This window comes from Drosophila suzukii, assembly GCF_043229965.1.
Source record: "Drosophila suzukii chromosome 2 unlocalized genomic scaffold, CBGP_Dsuzu_IsoJpt1.0 scf_2c, whole genome shotgun sequence".
NCBI classification, from domain to species: Eukaryota; Metazoa; Arthropoda; class Insecta; order Diptera; family Drosophilidae; genus Drosophila; species Drosophila suzukii.
In genome coordinates, this window is record NW_027255896.1 from 21,959,848 (window position 1) to 21,974,778 (window position 14,931).

Genomic DNA, 14,931 nt, shown 5'->3' on the forward strand with positions numbered 1-14,931 from the left:
CTGATCTGTTTGGTGGAATTTTTGATGGAAACCAAACAGTTGTCCAACCGGTCTTTCCTTATTAAAGTAAACTGACTCTCGCATGGTAGTTATTTCAACCTGAAGTGTATTATTGTTACTTTGAACCTTAAATGTGTTTTCAAGCTTATAGTTCTTTAGTTTATTGTAAATGAAATCGGTGATATCATCCAATTCGTATGATCCAGTAGAAATTTTAATAACATTGTCATCGATGTGAAAAAGATTTTTTTTTTCAACAATATTTGGAATCGAATTATACATATTAAAATCGATAATAGCGCACTCATATCGACCATTCAATTCGATAGGTGGAAAAAAGTTTGTATTCCTAATGGAACTATTTCCATTCAAGGATAATGCAAGTGATCTAGATACATTGAAATCTCTAGCTAAACAGTAATTATCTAACCCAGCATCATATTGAAAGTACTACTTAAGTCATAATATATTGATCAAGTCCTTTTCTCTATCTTCCGATATCCATTTCGTTCTCTAATTAATAAGAATCCGTGCCTGTCCTCCCAATATTGTTGACAAATTTTAACAAATGTTTCATAATTCATTAATGTGTTAATATGGTCCCGATATATATGCCGCATATTTAAATCATCTTGTTTAAACATTAAAGTCGGCATTGTCACGAATCAGATGTTTCGGTATATGACTATATGTTTGACATACCCAAAAAGAGTCGATATTTTTATGTCGAACCCATACAAAAATAAGATCTTAAACTTAACTCTCTCTTAAACTTAACACAATATTGGTTTTACCACAATTCGAAGGCTCAACAATTAGAGCTCTTATTGTGTTCGGTAAGAGAGCACTATGTCGTGGCGGTAGATTTTTCTCGTTTTCAACGTTAATATTTCTATCTAAAATTTTTTGTTTTTGACCTATTAAACGCATCTTTTTATCTAATGTACCTCATTCAATGAGAAATCTTTGATGACTAAACATCAATAAAATGGGGAAACGTTTTTATAATCTCAACAGTCGTATTTTTAAAAGTAAAGACGGTGGTGGTCTTGTTGATAGGCTAATCAATACATTACCGTTTGAAGCACATATTCCGGGATATAATTTATGTGGACCTGGTACAAAGTTACAGAAACGGTTGGAACCCGGTGATCAAGGAATAAATCCATTGGATGAAGCTTGCAAAGAGCACGATATTGCATATTCTCAAAACAAGGCATTGAGTGATCGGTATAGGGCAGACTCCATATTTATTGACAAAGCCTAGTCGCGTGTCAAGGCACGAAATAGCAGTCTTGGTAAAAAAAGCAGCAGCATATATTGATACAAATATAATGAAAGCCAAGAAACAATTTGACATGGGATTGAATAAAATGAAAAAGAATGGGAGGAAGAACATAATGAAGAATAAAATGAAGAAGACAAACCTTTCGACTGTTATTAATGTTGGTACTAAGACATTAAAAAACAAATACCATTAGACATTATTAGCGCAATTAAAGTTGCACGTAAATAAATTCTTTAATAAATGGGTTCTAAGAAAAATGTTAAAGTATATTTGTAATTAATGTACCCAAAATTGAAGGTTTTCTACCAATCGTGCCAATCTTGACAGCCCTCAGCGCTCTTGGTAGTTTAGCAAGTGGTAGTGCAGCAACTCCAAAAATAACAAGGAAGAACGCTATAGTCGAGTACCTCGACTATCAGATACCCGTTACTCAGCTAAATAGAGATATGCAAGTAGCAAAGCGAGATTAAAATGCGCCACCTACCGGCGGTATACAGATTTAAGCGTTATGGGCGTTAGATTGGGCGTGGCAAATTTTTTTTTTGACCAATCGATAGGTATTGACGAGACCAATACATTTCAGGTAAAATTTTTTATCTAGCATAAAAATTGTGGGCGTCACAGGTTTTCGCGGCTTGTAGGCGTTAGAGTGGGCGTGGCATATTCGCGTAACAAACTTGCGCTGCGTATAAAGCTACGGAATCTAAATCTGAAATCCCTAAATAGAGAACTATCTTTGATAGTTTCCGAGATATCCACGTTCATATTTACGATTTTTTGAAGTTTGTGGGCGGTTTATGGGCGTTAAGGTGGGCGTGGCAAACTTTTTTTTAAGTCAATCGATAGGTATTGATCAGAACATTACATTTCAGTTAAAATTTGTATTCTAGCATCAAAACTGTTGGAGCCATAGTTTTGGGCGGTTTGTGGGCGTTAAAGTGGGCGTGGCACCTTACTGAAACAAACTTGCGCTGCGTAAGAAGCTCAGGAATCTGCACGCCAAATCTCAATAGCCTAGCTCCCATAGTTTCCGAGATCTCAGCGTTCATCCGGACAGACAGACGGACAGACGGACTTGGCTAGATCGACTCGGCTAGTGATCCTGATCAAAAATATATTTACTTTATGGGGTCGGAAACGCTTCCTTCCGCCTGTTACATACTTTCCGACGAATCTAGTATACCCTTTTACTCTACGAGTAACGGGTATAATTAACAATGCGAGAATGGCTAAAGAAGATATGGAGGAGAAGAAGTTTCACAACAAAAAAATTGAAAGTGTTCCTGTAGGAGAAGGATTATATATCAAGCCCTATAGAAAGGGTTATGGTTTCTTTCTTAAGCCCTATAGTGAGGGGAAAGGAATTAAGAAGCGAAAAAAGTAACTTCTCTGCTTCCCAATAAACCACCATCAAATATCGACACGATACATTTTGCTAAGAAATATATCCCACATTTTAGAGGGGTATTTATGAGAGACAAACTCCCAGAAGCACCAAAAAGTTGGGAGTGTGGTATAGTAAACCTAGATAATTCACGATCAAGTGGTACACTATAATATACATTATTTCGATAGTTTTGGAAATCTTCAGCCACCTAGAGAAGTTGTGAAATACTTGGGAATACAATAAAACTACGATAGAGCTAAAGACTTTGATACATACAACTGTGGATACCTGTGCTATGCTTTTCTACTTTCTTTCGTAGAAGATGTGGAGTCAAAACCGGTATGTTTAAATGGTTAATTTACATTCGGGGGGTTGAAAATCAATGTATGGGTACGTGAATGTGTGATCTCTGTATAGTATAAAAAGTGGACCTGCAGGCGTTCAAATTCACAGTCTAAGTTCTTACTTCACATCGATCGTCATCTAGAGGACAAGAATTTTTGATCATTCTTAACAAAACACTATAACAGCTCATAACAGCTCAAAACAGCTGGTGACCAGCTCATAATAACTAGTAAATAACTAGTTAACAGCTACTACAACCATCATGTTCAGGAAAACCAGATGAACATTGTTATTAAAGAGTTCAATAAATTTCATAAAAAGACACTGCTATTGAAGACAAGGATGCCTGAAAATGTAGGATCGGCAGATCCTCAAGGCGAAGCGCAAAACAACAAAGGTTGGAGAATCTATTGCTCTCGAGTTGGAGGAGCACATTCTGTACATGCCGGAAAGGTACACCTCTCTTCAAGATGATATCATTAATGAAATGGTTGATGCAAAATATTCGTCAAAGTAATTACAATTTGTACCTAGAAATAGGTCAATAATCATTAAAAAGATTGAGATTTTAAGAATATAACTATAAATACACTTTTTAAATATAAAGAAGAAAATGAATCGAATCTTTTTTATTCGAAAATGGTATAAAAATATTACAGATTATGGCGTTCCATAAACAGCATTTGTTTAGTAACTGAGGAGTGACTACATGAACTTCGGAAATTTAAAATTTTCAACCTAGGTAAGGATAGGTAGGAGTGGTTGGAGATTGGATACTAATCCCCACACTTAGGCCACAATGCGGCCCTTGTTACCACGTGATCTCTGAACAGATCCTTTTCCCTAGCTCATGGGTTATTTGCTTTCGCGAAGTATTTTGTTCTTCTTAGAAAATATACGAGTTTTTGAATGCTTACGTCCTGAATGGCCGCAAGGTTCGGAAGTGTGTAGCTACCTAGGGTTTGAAAGCGCTTTAGGTTATGCGCTGGGCAGAAGCATAGGAGGTGTTCGATGCTCTCCTCTTCGTCTATCTGTTTGCAGCTGCGACAGAAATCGTGGTTACTTAGACCCAGCCTTAGCGCATGAGTCCCTATAAGACAGTGGCCCGTGAGGGCATTTAGGAGAGTGGAGATGTCCTCCCTACTACATTGTAGGAGAGTTTTTGTTCTTTTCGAGTTGTAGTTTGGCCATGTGAGTCTAGAATTTTGGCATGTTGAGATTGAGTTCCAACGGTTGTTGCGTACAGTCTCTGACTGAGGTGGAGCATGGGAAGTACCCATGGGCATACCCTCCGTATCCATATCGCGAAGAATGTCGGCGGTTGTCCCTTGTCTTCCTAGCTCGTCTCGTTGTCCAGGCACCCAGATGAGGTTGATTCTCAGATGAGTGGCCATCTCGTTAAGAGATTTGCGGCATTCGGAGATGGTTTTTGAGTTTGTTGTGTAGGAGAAAATGTCTATGTCGTCATGTTATGATGTGTCCAGGTGGGCTTCCTGAATTGCCATGACTTCTGCTTGGAAAACACTACACTACACTAGGCGGAATGAAACTTTTACGAGGTGTGTTCAAAAAGTAAGGTGACTTTTCAAATTTCGCGGGCAACATATTTTCGATTATCGATTTTTTTATTTTGTTATGTTGGTACACTCTTCCCTAACATCTGTACCAAGTTTCAATTGAATCCCCTTTTTTGTTTAGTTGTGAGAGGCGTAAAGGTAACAAGTTGTTTTGCGTGCTCAGCGATTTTTTGCTATCGAAAAATATGGATCAAAGGATTTGCATCAAATTTTGTGTAAAAAATAAAATTAAGTCCTCCGAAACACTTGACAGTGGCATACGGTGAAACTGTTCTGAGTAAAAAAAATGTTTACAAGTGGTACAAACTCTTCCAAGATGGCCGGGAAGATGCCAATGACGAGCCTCGCTCTGGACGCCCAAGCACGTCAACAACTGATGAAAACGTGTAAGGAGTGAAGTAAATTGTTTTGAAAAATCGTCGAATCACTATCAGAGAAGTTGCTGAAGATGTCGGTATATCACTTTTTCAAACGTTTTGGGCATGAGTCGTGTGTCAGCGAAGTTTGTTCCAAAATTGCTGAATTTTGACCAAAAGAACCGTCGCATGAGCATCGCTCAAGAGCTGTTGGATGACGTCAACGACGACCCAGATTTACTCAAAAGGGTCATAACTGGTGACGAATCATGGGTATATGGTTATGATATCGAAACCAAAGCCCAATCGTCACAATGGAAGAGCCCAGGTGAGCCAAGACCGAAAAAAGCAGGCCAAGTTCGATCAAATGTCAAAGTTTTGATCACTGTATTCTTCGATTACCATGGCGTGGTGCATCAGGAGTTCTTACCATATGGTCGTACGGTCAATAAACAGTATTATCTGGAAAAACTTACGCTCCCCCAGCTTACCTACTCCCGCTCATTCTCTCCCGCTCTCTAACTCTCTCTTTTACTTGCGTAGCTTTATTCTCTTGGCACTGTGGTTCGGAATATCGCGATAATGGCTGTCTGCAATTTAAAGAAATGCAAGTCGTTAATTTCAGCTGGACAACAGAGCATTCCGTGCCATTCGTGTGAGAATATTTTTCATGCAAAATGCCTTGGCTATTCGGGCCTGGTACGCGATGCAATCGACATGAGAAGTGGCTTGCGCTACTATTGTGATGAATGCATTGCTTATGAAACCCAGGCACTCTCTATAAGGCGGCTTACAAAAAGCACTGTTACGGAATTAATCCGGAACAGCCGTAAAAATACGGCTCTGCTTGTGGCGCTTGAGTCGCAGCTCACTAGCCGTATGCTATCTGAGCCCGATTCTCCTAAGCGTAAAAAGATCGCGGTCGATGGACAACCCACGGTAGCCGCTAGTGTAACTCTCTCTGGCGATCCGGGGTCTGCAGCACAGCAGTCGATCTCAGCCGCCGCACAAATGGTACTGAGATCGAAAGCTAAAAAAGATTCGGTTTCCGAATGCAAAGGACGCGAGATTTTGCCGCATGAGACGCCCGAAAAATCTGCTATAAACAATACATTAATAATTCCAACGCCGCATGTTGACTTAACGTCCGGAGTACCGAATGAAACTGGTAGTGCAGCCGTAAAGGCCGTAGTACCAAAACCTGTCACATGCGTGGTACCTAAAACAGTCACCTGTGTACCGCAGCGGAAACAAATTTTTGTTTCTCGGCTAAATCCTGACCTTTCATCGCTGGACATTACGGCCTATATCCGTAACAAAGTTCAGATTGATGATCTAAAGGTTGAACGATTTAATTTTCCATATGCTAGGGAAGTATCATCTTTTAAGATCGGTGTTCCCTGTGCTCATTTTGCAACTATGTGCTCAGCCAATTTTTGGCCTGTTGGCATTTTTGTTAAAGAGTACGAAGCTAAAAAAAAGAAAATTCGTTCAAAGGAAGTTGGAAATCCCTTTAAAGAGCCATCCACATCTACATCCTCATCTATCTCAAAAAACTAGATTCTTTTCTTCAGCTTTATTATCAGAATACAAGAGGTTTACAAAGTAAGTTGACCAAATTGTATACTGATAGTTTTTCCTTGTCTTCCCATGTTATTGTTTTTACTGAAACCTGGTTAAAACCGGAAGTTCTAAGTTCCGAAGTTTTTCCAAGTAAGTACACAACTTACAGGCTTGATCGTCCGTCTCGACGTGGAGGTGGAGTTTTAATTGCAGTTGACTCAGAATTAACGTCTGAAGTAATAACGTCCGACGAAATAAATGACATTGAATTTCTGTGTATAAAACTATCCCTTCCGGGTATTTCTATATACATAACATGTTCATATATTCCGCCATCATCGGAATTCCCGACATATGCGAATCATCTGTCCGCTATCCAGTTTATTTCAAGTAAACTATCAGATAGGGATCAGCTAATAGTTTTAGGTGACTTTAATATACCTAGGGCGACATGGTCCACCGTCGAAACCTCAAATATATTGTTACCTTCAAAGCAGCATGATTTTCTTGATGGTTGGCTTGATATTTCATTGTCTCAAGTAAATCATGTATAAAATTTCTTAGGACGATTACTGGATCTATGCTTTGTTTCCAGTCCAGATTGTGTCTGCATAGCTAGAACCTCTGCAATTACTTTACCAGAAGACCCTTATCACCCAACGCTAGAGCTGACTATTGACACGGGTACAAAAGTGTATGAAGTATCTGAAAAAATAGCTAAACGCATCCCCTGCTTTCGTAAAGCGAACTTTGCACTCATTAATAGCCTTATAGCTTGCTCGGATTGGTCCAATCTGTACTTAAGTACTAATATAAATGAAACGGTTAATATATTTTATAACATATCAAACGAAGTTTTTGATACATGCGTTCCTACGTATTATCCTAATTTCAAACCAACCTCCGTGGTTTAACAAAGAGCTGGCACGACTTAAAAATGTAAAGTCTAGACTCTACAAAAAGTTTAGAGCTTCAGGTTCACAAGCTGCCTTTTCCCGATACTTAAGTGCTCGGTCTGATTTCACCGTGCTTAACGCCCAGTGTTATAAAAACTATTTAGCTCGTTGCAAGACCCAGTTTACACTGGATCCAAAACAGTTTTATAATTTTGTGAACACAAAGCGTAAATCTTCTAGTTACCCATCATCACTTAAATTTGAAAATTCGGCTGCTAGCACTGATCAAGCCATAGCCGATCTTTTTGCACAGTTTTTTCAAACCACCTATTCAACATCAAGTCCTCCAGATCAGTCCTCCAGATCAGTCTTACCCATATGTCATTCCTAAATCAAACTTTATTTGTTGTTCTGTTATAAGTAAAAGCTCACTTCTTTTAGAATTGCAAAGGGTCAAACCAGTCTACTCTCCGGGTCCTGACGGAGTCCCTGGATGTGTGCTTAGGTATTGCGCTGAGACTTTGTGTAGACCATTGCACAAACTGTTTACTTTGTCTTTAGAAACATCCGATTTCCCACACAGATGGAAGGAATCGTTTATTATCCCGCTTCATAAAAAAGGGAGTAAATTGAACGCATGTTATTACAGAGGTATTTCAAAGCTATCAGCTATACCGAAGCTCTTTGAGAACATTATTACGCCTCATTTACAACACAGTTGTAGGTCCCTTATTTCCTCTTGTCAACACGGATTTATAAAACGTAGGTCAACGACAACCAACCTTTTGGAGTTTACTTCATTTGTTATAGGAGGTTTTAGAAAGAATCGTCAGACTGATGTGGTCTACACTGATTTTAATAAGGCGTTTGATTCTGTAAGTCACCCGATTTTAGTCCGGAAATTGGACCTTTTAGGGTTTTCAGGTGATCTTCTTAGGTGGATTTTAAGTTATTTGAATGATAGGACTCAAAGGGTCATTTTTAAAAACTCTTTGTCATCCCTAATCCGAGTTACTTCCGGTGTACCACAAGGAAGTCATCTTGGTCCGCTCCTGTTTACATTATTTATAAATGACCTTCCATTAGTCTTAATGAAGTCACGGGTTCTTATGTACGCAGATGACGTTAAGTTGTGCCTGCAATATAATGACCCCGCACAAAGTTTAGCTTTACAATCGGATCTAAATGCATTTCAAACATGGTGCATGGATAATGAATTGAATTTAAATGGTTCTAAGTGTAAACTAATGACCTTTTTTCGTGTCAGCCCCCACTACTCAACGTATACTTTGAGTGGTTGTGCGTTAGATAGGATAACGCATGCTGACGACCTTGGAGTCTACATGGATCCTAGAATTACATTTTCCGATCACATTACTTACTACTATGGTAAATAAAGCCAGGGGCGTGCTTGCATTTATCAAAAGGTGGTCGAAGGAATTCGATGATCCCTATGTCACAAAGACCTTGTTTATTTCATTAGTCCGACCAATTCTTGAGTACTGCGCTCCTGTTTGGAGTCCCCAATATGGGGTGCATATAGACCGGATTGAGTCTGTGCAAAAAAAATTTTTAATATTTGCCTTACGGAGACTTAACTGGGATACAAGCCTAATACTACCATCCTACTCTAGTAGACCACTTCTAATTAACTTACCATCGTTAGCTAACCGTAGAACTATGCTTGGTATTACGTTTATTAGAAATCTTATTCATGGTGATGTAGAGAGTCCCGAGTTACTGGGTCGCCTGCATTTTAATGTGCCAAATAGATTCACTAGAAACTATATTCCTTTAGTATTAAATCACTGTATCTCTAATTACGCAATGCATGAACCTTTTAGAGTACTTTGCAATGATTATAATAGACTATATCATCTAATATCTACTACTGACTCACTTCCTATCTTTAAATCAATAATACTATCCTCCCTAGTAACTAATTAGTTTTACTTGATGTATTTTGTCTATTCGTATATTGACCTGTATTTTTAATTGTCTATTGTTACATTGTCTTTTTCTTTGTCCGCGATTATGTTTACTCGCCCAAAACGGTGATGGGCTCCGCGCGTAACAAGCTTTGCTTGGTGTCGTAGGGCCACTTGTTTGTACTGACCATAGTGCATCAACGTCCATATATATACAAAAAAAAAAAAAAATTATGCGCCGTTTGCGAGAAGCAATACGAAAGAAACATCCAGAATTGTGGAAAAACAATTCATGGCTTTTGCATCACGATAATGCCCCTGCTCACTCATCTTTGCTTGTGAGAGATTTTTTGGCCAAAAACAACACCACAATAATAACACAATAACACATATTCACCGGATTTGGCCCCATGTGACTTTTTCTTGTTCCCAAAACTAAAGAGACCTATGAAAGGACGGAGATTTGTAACGATTGAAGAGATAAAGACTGTATCGCTGGAAGAGCTCAAGGCTATACCGAAAAGTGCTTATGGGAAGTGCTTTGAGGATTGGAAAAACCGTTGGCATAAATGTATTGTATCTGAGGGGGGTTACTTTGAAGGGGACAACATTAATATTGATAAATAAATTAATAGGTTTTCTTGAAAATACAAAGTCACCTTACTTTTTGAACACACCTCGTATGTCTAGTTCGGGAGAGAAGATTCCCCCACCTGTTTGGGAGTTAGGCTTGGAGCCGTCTGCTGACGGCGTTTTTGAATTGGTGTGAGAGGTTGTCATAGTTTGTACGGGTGGGTATGAACATCTTGTATCTTCTTTCGAAGTTGACTATAGGTGGAACGTAGTCTGTACTATTTGGTATGGATGTCTGGTTTGTTAGGATACTGGAGTGACCCTTAGAGTCTGTTGTCCATGCCGCTGCTTCGCGAAGCCTCAGCGCTTTTGGGGTTGGAGATCGAGAATTGTGTTTAGTGCTTCAGTGGGGGTTAAGGGTTAGGCGCGTTTGGTGTAGTTTTGGGAGAGTTAGATTTACTTCCTTGTAAAAAGAACTAGTTCGGTCTTTTCTGGGTTAACTCCCAGTCCACAGACAGCCGTCCACCTTGAGAGGGTGGATAGGGCTGTCACCATTAGATTGCAAAGAGTTTGCGGGAATTTACCCTGCAGTAGGATAGCCACGTCATCCGCGTAGGCTCCCACTTTATTGCCCGCCTCTTCTAGAAGTGATAGTAGTTTGTTGACCACTATAACCCATAGAAGAGGTGAGAGTACACCCCCTTGTGGGGTTCCTCTGCTGATCCCATAGTGGAGTACACTACTCTGCTGGTCAGCATGGTGTGTATGAGTCCCATATGGGCCGCTCAATGCCCAGTTCAGTCAGAGCACCAGTAATAGCCGTTGGGGTGACGTTGTTGAAGGCGCCTTCTATACCTAGAAACCTCTCTCTATACTAAAGACTAGAGAGTGGAGGGCGGTATCTGTTGATCTGCCCTTACGGTACGCGTGCTGTGCGTCAGAGAGTAGGGTAGGACTGATGGTTAGTCGATATGGATGTCAATTAGCCTTTCCAGGGTCTTCAACAAGAAGGAAGAGAGACTTATCGGGCGGAAGCCCTTTGGGTTGGTGTTCGAGGGTTTGCCGGCTTTCGGTATAACAATTACTTTAACGTCCAGCCACCTTGTTGGAATGTGGTTTAGAGCAAGGCAGCCGTGGAATATGACTGTCAGCCAGGGTAGGGATATATCTAGTATCCGTTGTAGCTGGGCCGGGAAGAGCCCGTCCGGGCCTGGGGATTTAAAGGGCTTAAAAGAGTAAATAGCCCACTTAATGCGGTCAGGGTTCGAGATGTTGTCTATACTCTGGTCGTCAAGGTTCTCCTCTATGTAGAGGTCCTCCACTACTTGGGTGATTTTACTTTTTTTGGGTGTCTAACAGTAGTTTAAGGGTTTCCTGACTGTTTTCCGTCCAGCTGTCTACATTGGTTTTTGGGTAGCCAATGGTTGCTGGAGATTTTACTAAAATTCTTCTGAGTCTGGATGCTTCCGCAGTAGATTCTATGCCATTACAGAAATTAGCCCATGCTCTTCGTTTTGATATTCTGATTTTCTTTTTGTATAGGCTTACTTTTGTATGGTATAAGTTCCAGGAAGATTCGCTATTGTTGTATTTAGCTCTATTGAAGTATAAGTTCTACACTCTTTTTTAAGGTTAGCCAGGGTTTTGTTCTACCATAGAGGCTTGTGCTTTGACTGTTGTGCTTCGGCAAGCCCTTTTTATGGCCTCACCGCAGATGTCAGTAAAGGTATTAACTAGGTTATTTAATTCTTGGCCGTTGCGTACGTGCGTCGGTGGAGCGTGTGGGTTCCTATTGAGGAGATTTTTTTTTAGTATTCCCAGTTCGTTAATCTTAGATTAGTAATGTTCTCGGCGGGAGGACAGTCTAGAGTTATTGTAAATTCGGTGGTCTGAGACCTTCCACGGTTCTAGCTGATTAAGTAGGGGATCAGACTTGCCTCATATTTCTAGTGATCAAAGTTGGGTCATTACCTTTGTTGCAGATGAATATATTTGATTGAAGGAGATAGTCGTAGAGTAGCTAACCCCTTTCGTTTGTGTTTGTACTTCCCCATTGTGTGTGGTGTGAGTTAGCGCCCCCACCCATGATGAGTTCCTTAGATGAGTGTGCATGTATGAGTTGTAGTGTAGTTGTGTTTGGTAATGGCCCGTCATAGTCGAATGATGCCATGGTGTGATGAGTGTGTTCGTTTAGCTCCAGTCTGTGAGGTCGCCTTCGCTAAACTGTGGAATAAGAAAGTGTGCCTTTGTAAGAATGCCGGTTCTGGTTTTACCCTTACCCTTGGTGTCAAATAGCTTGTATAGGGGGGTTGATAAGCCACAGATGTTGTTACCAACAATCCAAGGCTCTTGAAAGAGGACTACGTCTATGTTGCCTGTTGCCAGGCGGATGAGGAGGGCAGCGTATGCTGCCTTGCTGTGGTGCATATTAATCTGCAGGAACTGCACCATCTTAAGTACCGTGGGGTGGGTACCCTCCGCTTCCTCCGCTATGTCTTGGAGAACAGTGCGCCCTGGTCGTCCTGATTGCACAGCTGCTTCAGGCTTTCTGTCAGCTCCGAGTCGGTTGACACATATCCAGTTAGGGTGGCCTCCTCGTGCTCAATTTCGTCGTCGCTCGGGGGTTCGGTTCATACGACGCACAGGCAGCCAGGTTGTCTGCCGCTAGTTTATCTGTGTCGTAGATGCGAAGTTGCACCTTATCGATCCCGTAGATCACCCGGTTTTGTTGCGCTGCGAGGGGTTCCATGCAGGGCTGGTTCAAGAGGATTACCACGTTCATAGTGACGCGCTCGGATTTCTCCACCTTGACCATCTGTCGGAAGCTTCGAGTTGAGCCTGGTCAGCAAGCTGAGGATAGCTCCTGGTTCCGAGGGTTCTGACGAAAGCCTCACCCTCGTTCTCGATCGAGACGGGAAGTCTACAGCCTCGCAAACTGCCAACTTGGCCCCGGTGTAGACCTCGCCGACCTTGTTAATGGCAGCCTTGTAAAGTGCTGCCGATCTCTCGTCTTCACAGGCGATCAACTTTACGTTGCCCTGATATCACCCTGCATCTGTGCAATCGGGTGGCGAACCTGGGTTCTCGTCCAGCACTTTTAAGGCTACTGACGCAAGGGCCCGTCTAACCAGACCCCATTGGTTCATTGGGATCTTTCACCTATAAAGTTTGTAAAATGTACCAAAGCTAGATTTGCTGTAAAGCGAAAATTGGATGTTCTTAAACAAGCCAAAATTCTTACGAATTTACAATTGAAGGAAACTTTTAAACCCATTACTGAACCCTTAAATAAACTTGTAAAAGAAAATAAAAAACAAAAGATTTTTTAAAAAAACACTTCGCTCTTTCAATGAACGGTCGTGTTTTTGTCTTGCGCTCCGAATTTCTTTTTCCTACATCTATTTAACTTTTTATGTCCCTAACAACATCCGTTCGCTTCGCGAGTGCATTGTGATTCTTTTGTGTTTAAATTAACAAAATTAGTTTTCACGTCTAATCTCTGTGCAGTTTTTGTTGTTATTGATTTTTCTAATTGCCTTCTTCTTTTCTTCCAAACGCTGCTTGGAGCGGTAAGAGTCTAAACGGTAGTTACACGCTCTCCCGCACTCCCGCATGTAACTTTGTTGTTGGAACATCAAAAACGTATGCTCCCCCAGCTTACTCACTCCCGCTCACTCTCTCCCGCTCTCTAAATCTATCTTTTACTTGCGTAGCTTTATTCTCTTTACTCTGTGGTTGGGAATATCGCGATACAATATAGCTGTCTGCAATTTAAAGAAATGCATGTCGTTGATTTCGGCTGGACAACAGAGCATTCCGTGCCATTCGTGCTAGAATATTTTTAATGCAAAATGCATTGGCTATTCGGGCCTGGTACGCGATGCAATCGACATGAGAAGTGGCTTGCGCTACTATTGTGATGAATGCATTGCTTATGAAACCCAGGCACTCTCTACAAGGCGGCTTACAAAAAGCACTGTTACGGAATTAGTCCGGAACAACCGTAGAAATACGGATGTGCTTGTGGCGCTTGAGTCGCAGCTCACTAGCCGTATGCTATCTCATCCCGGATAATCGGCGTAAAAAGATCGCGGTCGATAGACAACCCACGGTAGCCGCTAGTGTAACTCTCTCTGGCGATCCGGGGTCTGCAGCACAGCAGTCGACCTCAGCTACCGCACAAATGGTACTGAGGTCGAATGCTAAAAAAGATTCGGTTTCCGAATGCAAAGGACGCGAGATTTTGTTGCCTGAGCCGCCCGAAAAATCTGTTACAAATAATACAATAAGAATTCCAACGCCGCATGATGACTTAACGTCCGGAGTACCGACTGAAACTGATAGTGCAACCTGTCACATGCGTGGTCAGTCACCTGTGTACCGCAGCGGAAAAAAATTTTTGTTTCTCGGCTGAATATTGACCTTTCATCCCTGGACACTACGGCCTATATCCGTAACAAAGTTCAGATTGATGATCTAGAGGTTGAACGATTTAATTTTCCATATGCAAGAGAAGTATCATCATTTAAGATCGGTGTTCCCTGTGCTCAGCCATTTTTTGGCCTGTAGGCATTTTTGTTAAAGAGTACGAAGCTAAAAAAAAAAATCTGGAAATTGGAAATCCCTTTAAAGAGCCATCCACATCTACATCCTCATCTATCTCTAAAAACTAGATTCGTTTCTTCAGCTTTCCTATCAGAATACAAGAGGTTTACAAAGTAAGTTGACCAAATTGTATACGGATAGTTATACCCGTTACTCGTTGAGTAAAAGGGTATACTAGATTCGTCGGAAAGTATGTAACAGGCAGAAGGAAGCGTTTCCAACCCCATAAAGTATATATATTCTTGATCAGGATCACTAGCCAGGTCGATCTAGCCATGTCCGTCTGTCCGGATGAACGCTGAGATCTCGGAAACTATGGGAGCTAGGCTATTGAGATTTGGCGTGCAGATTCCTGAGCTTCTTACGCAGCGCAAGTTTGTTTCAGCAATGTTGCACGCCCACTCTTACGCCCA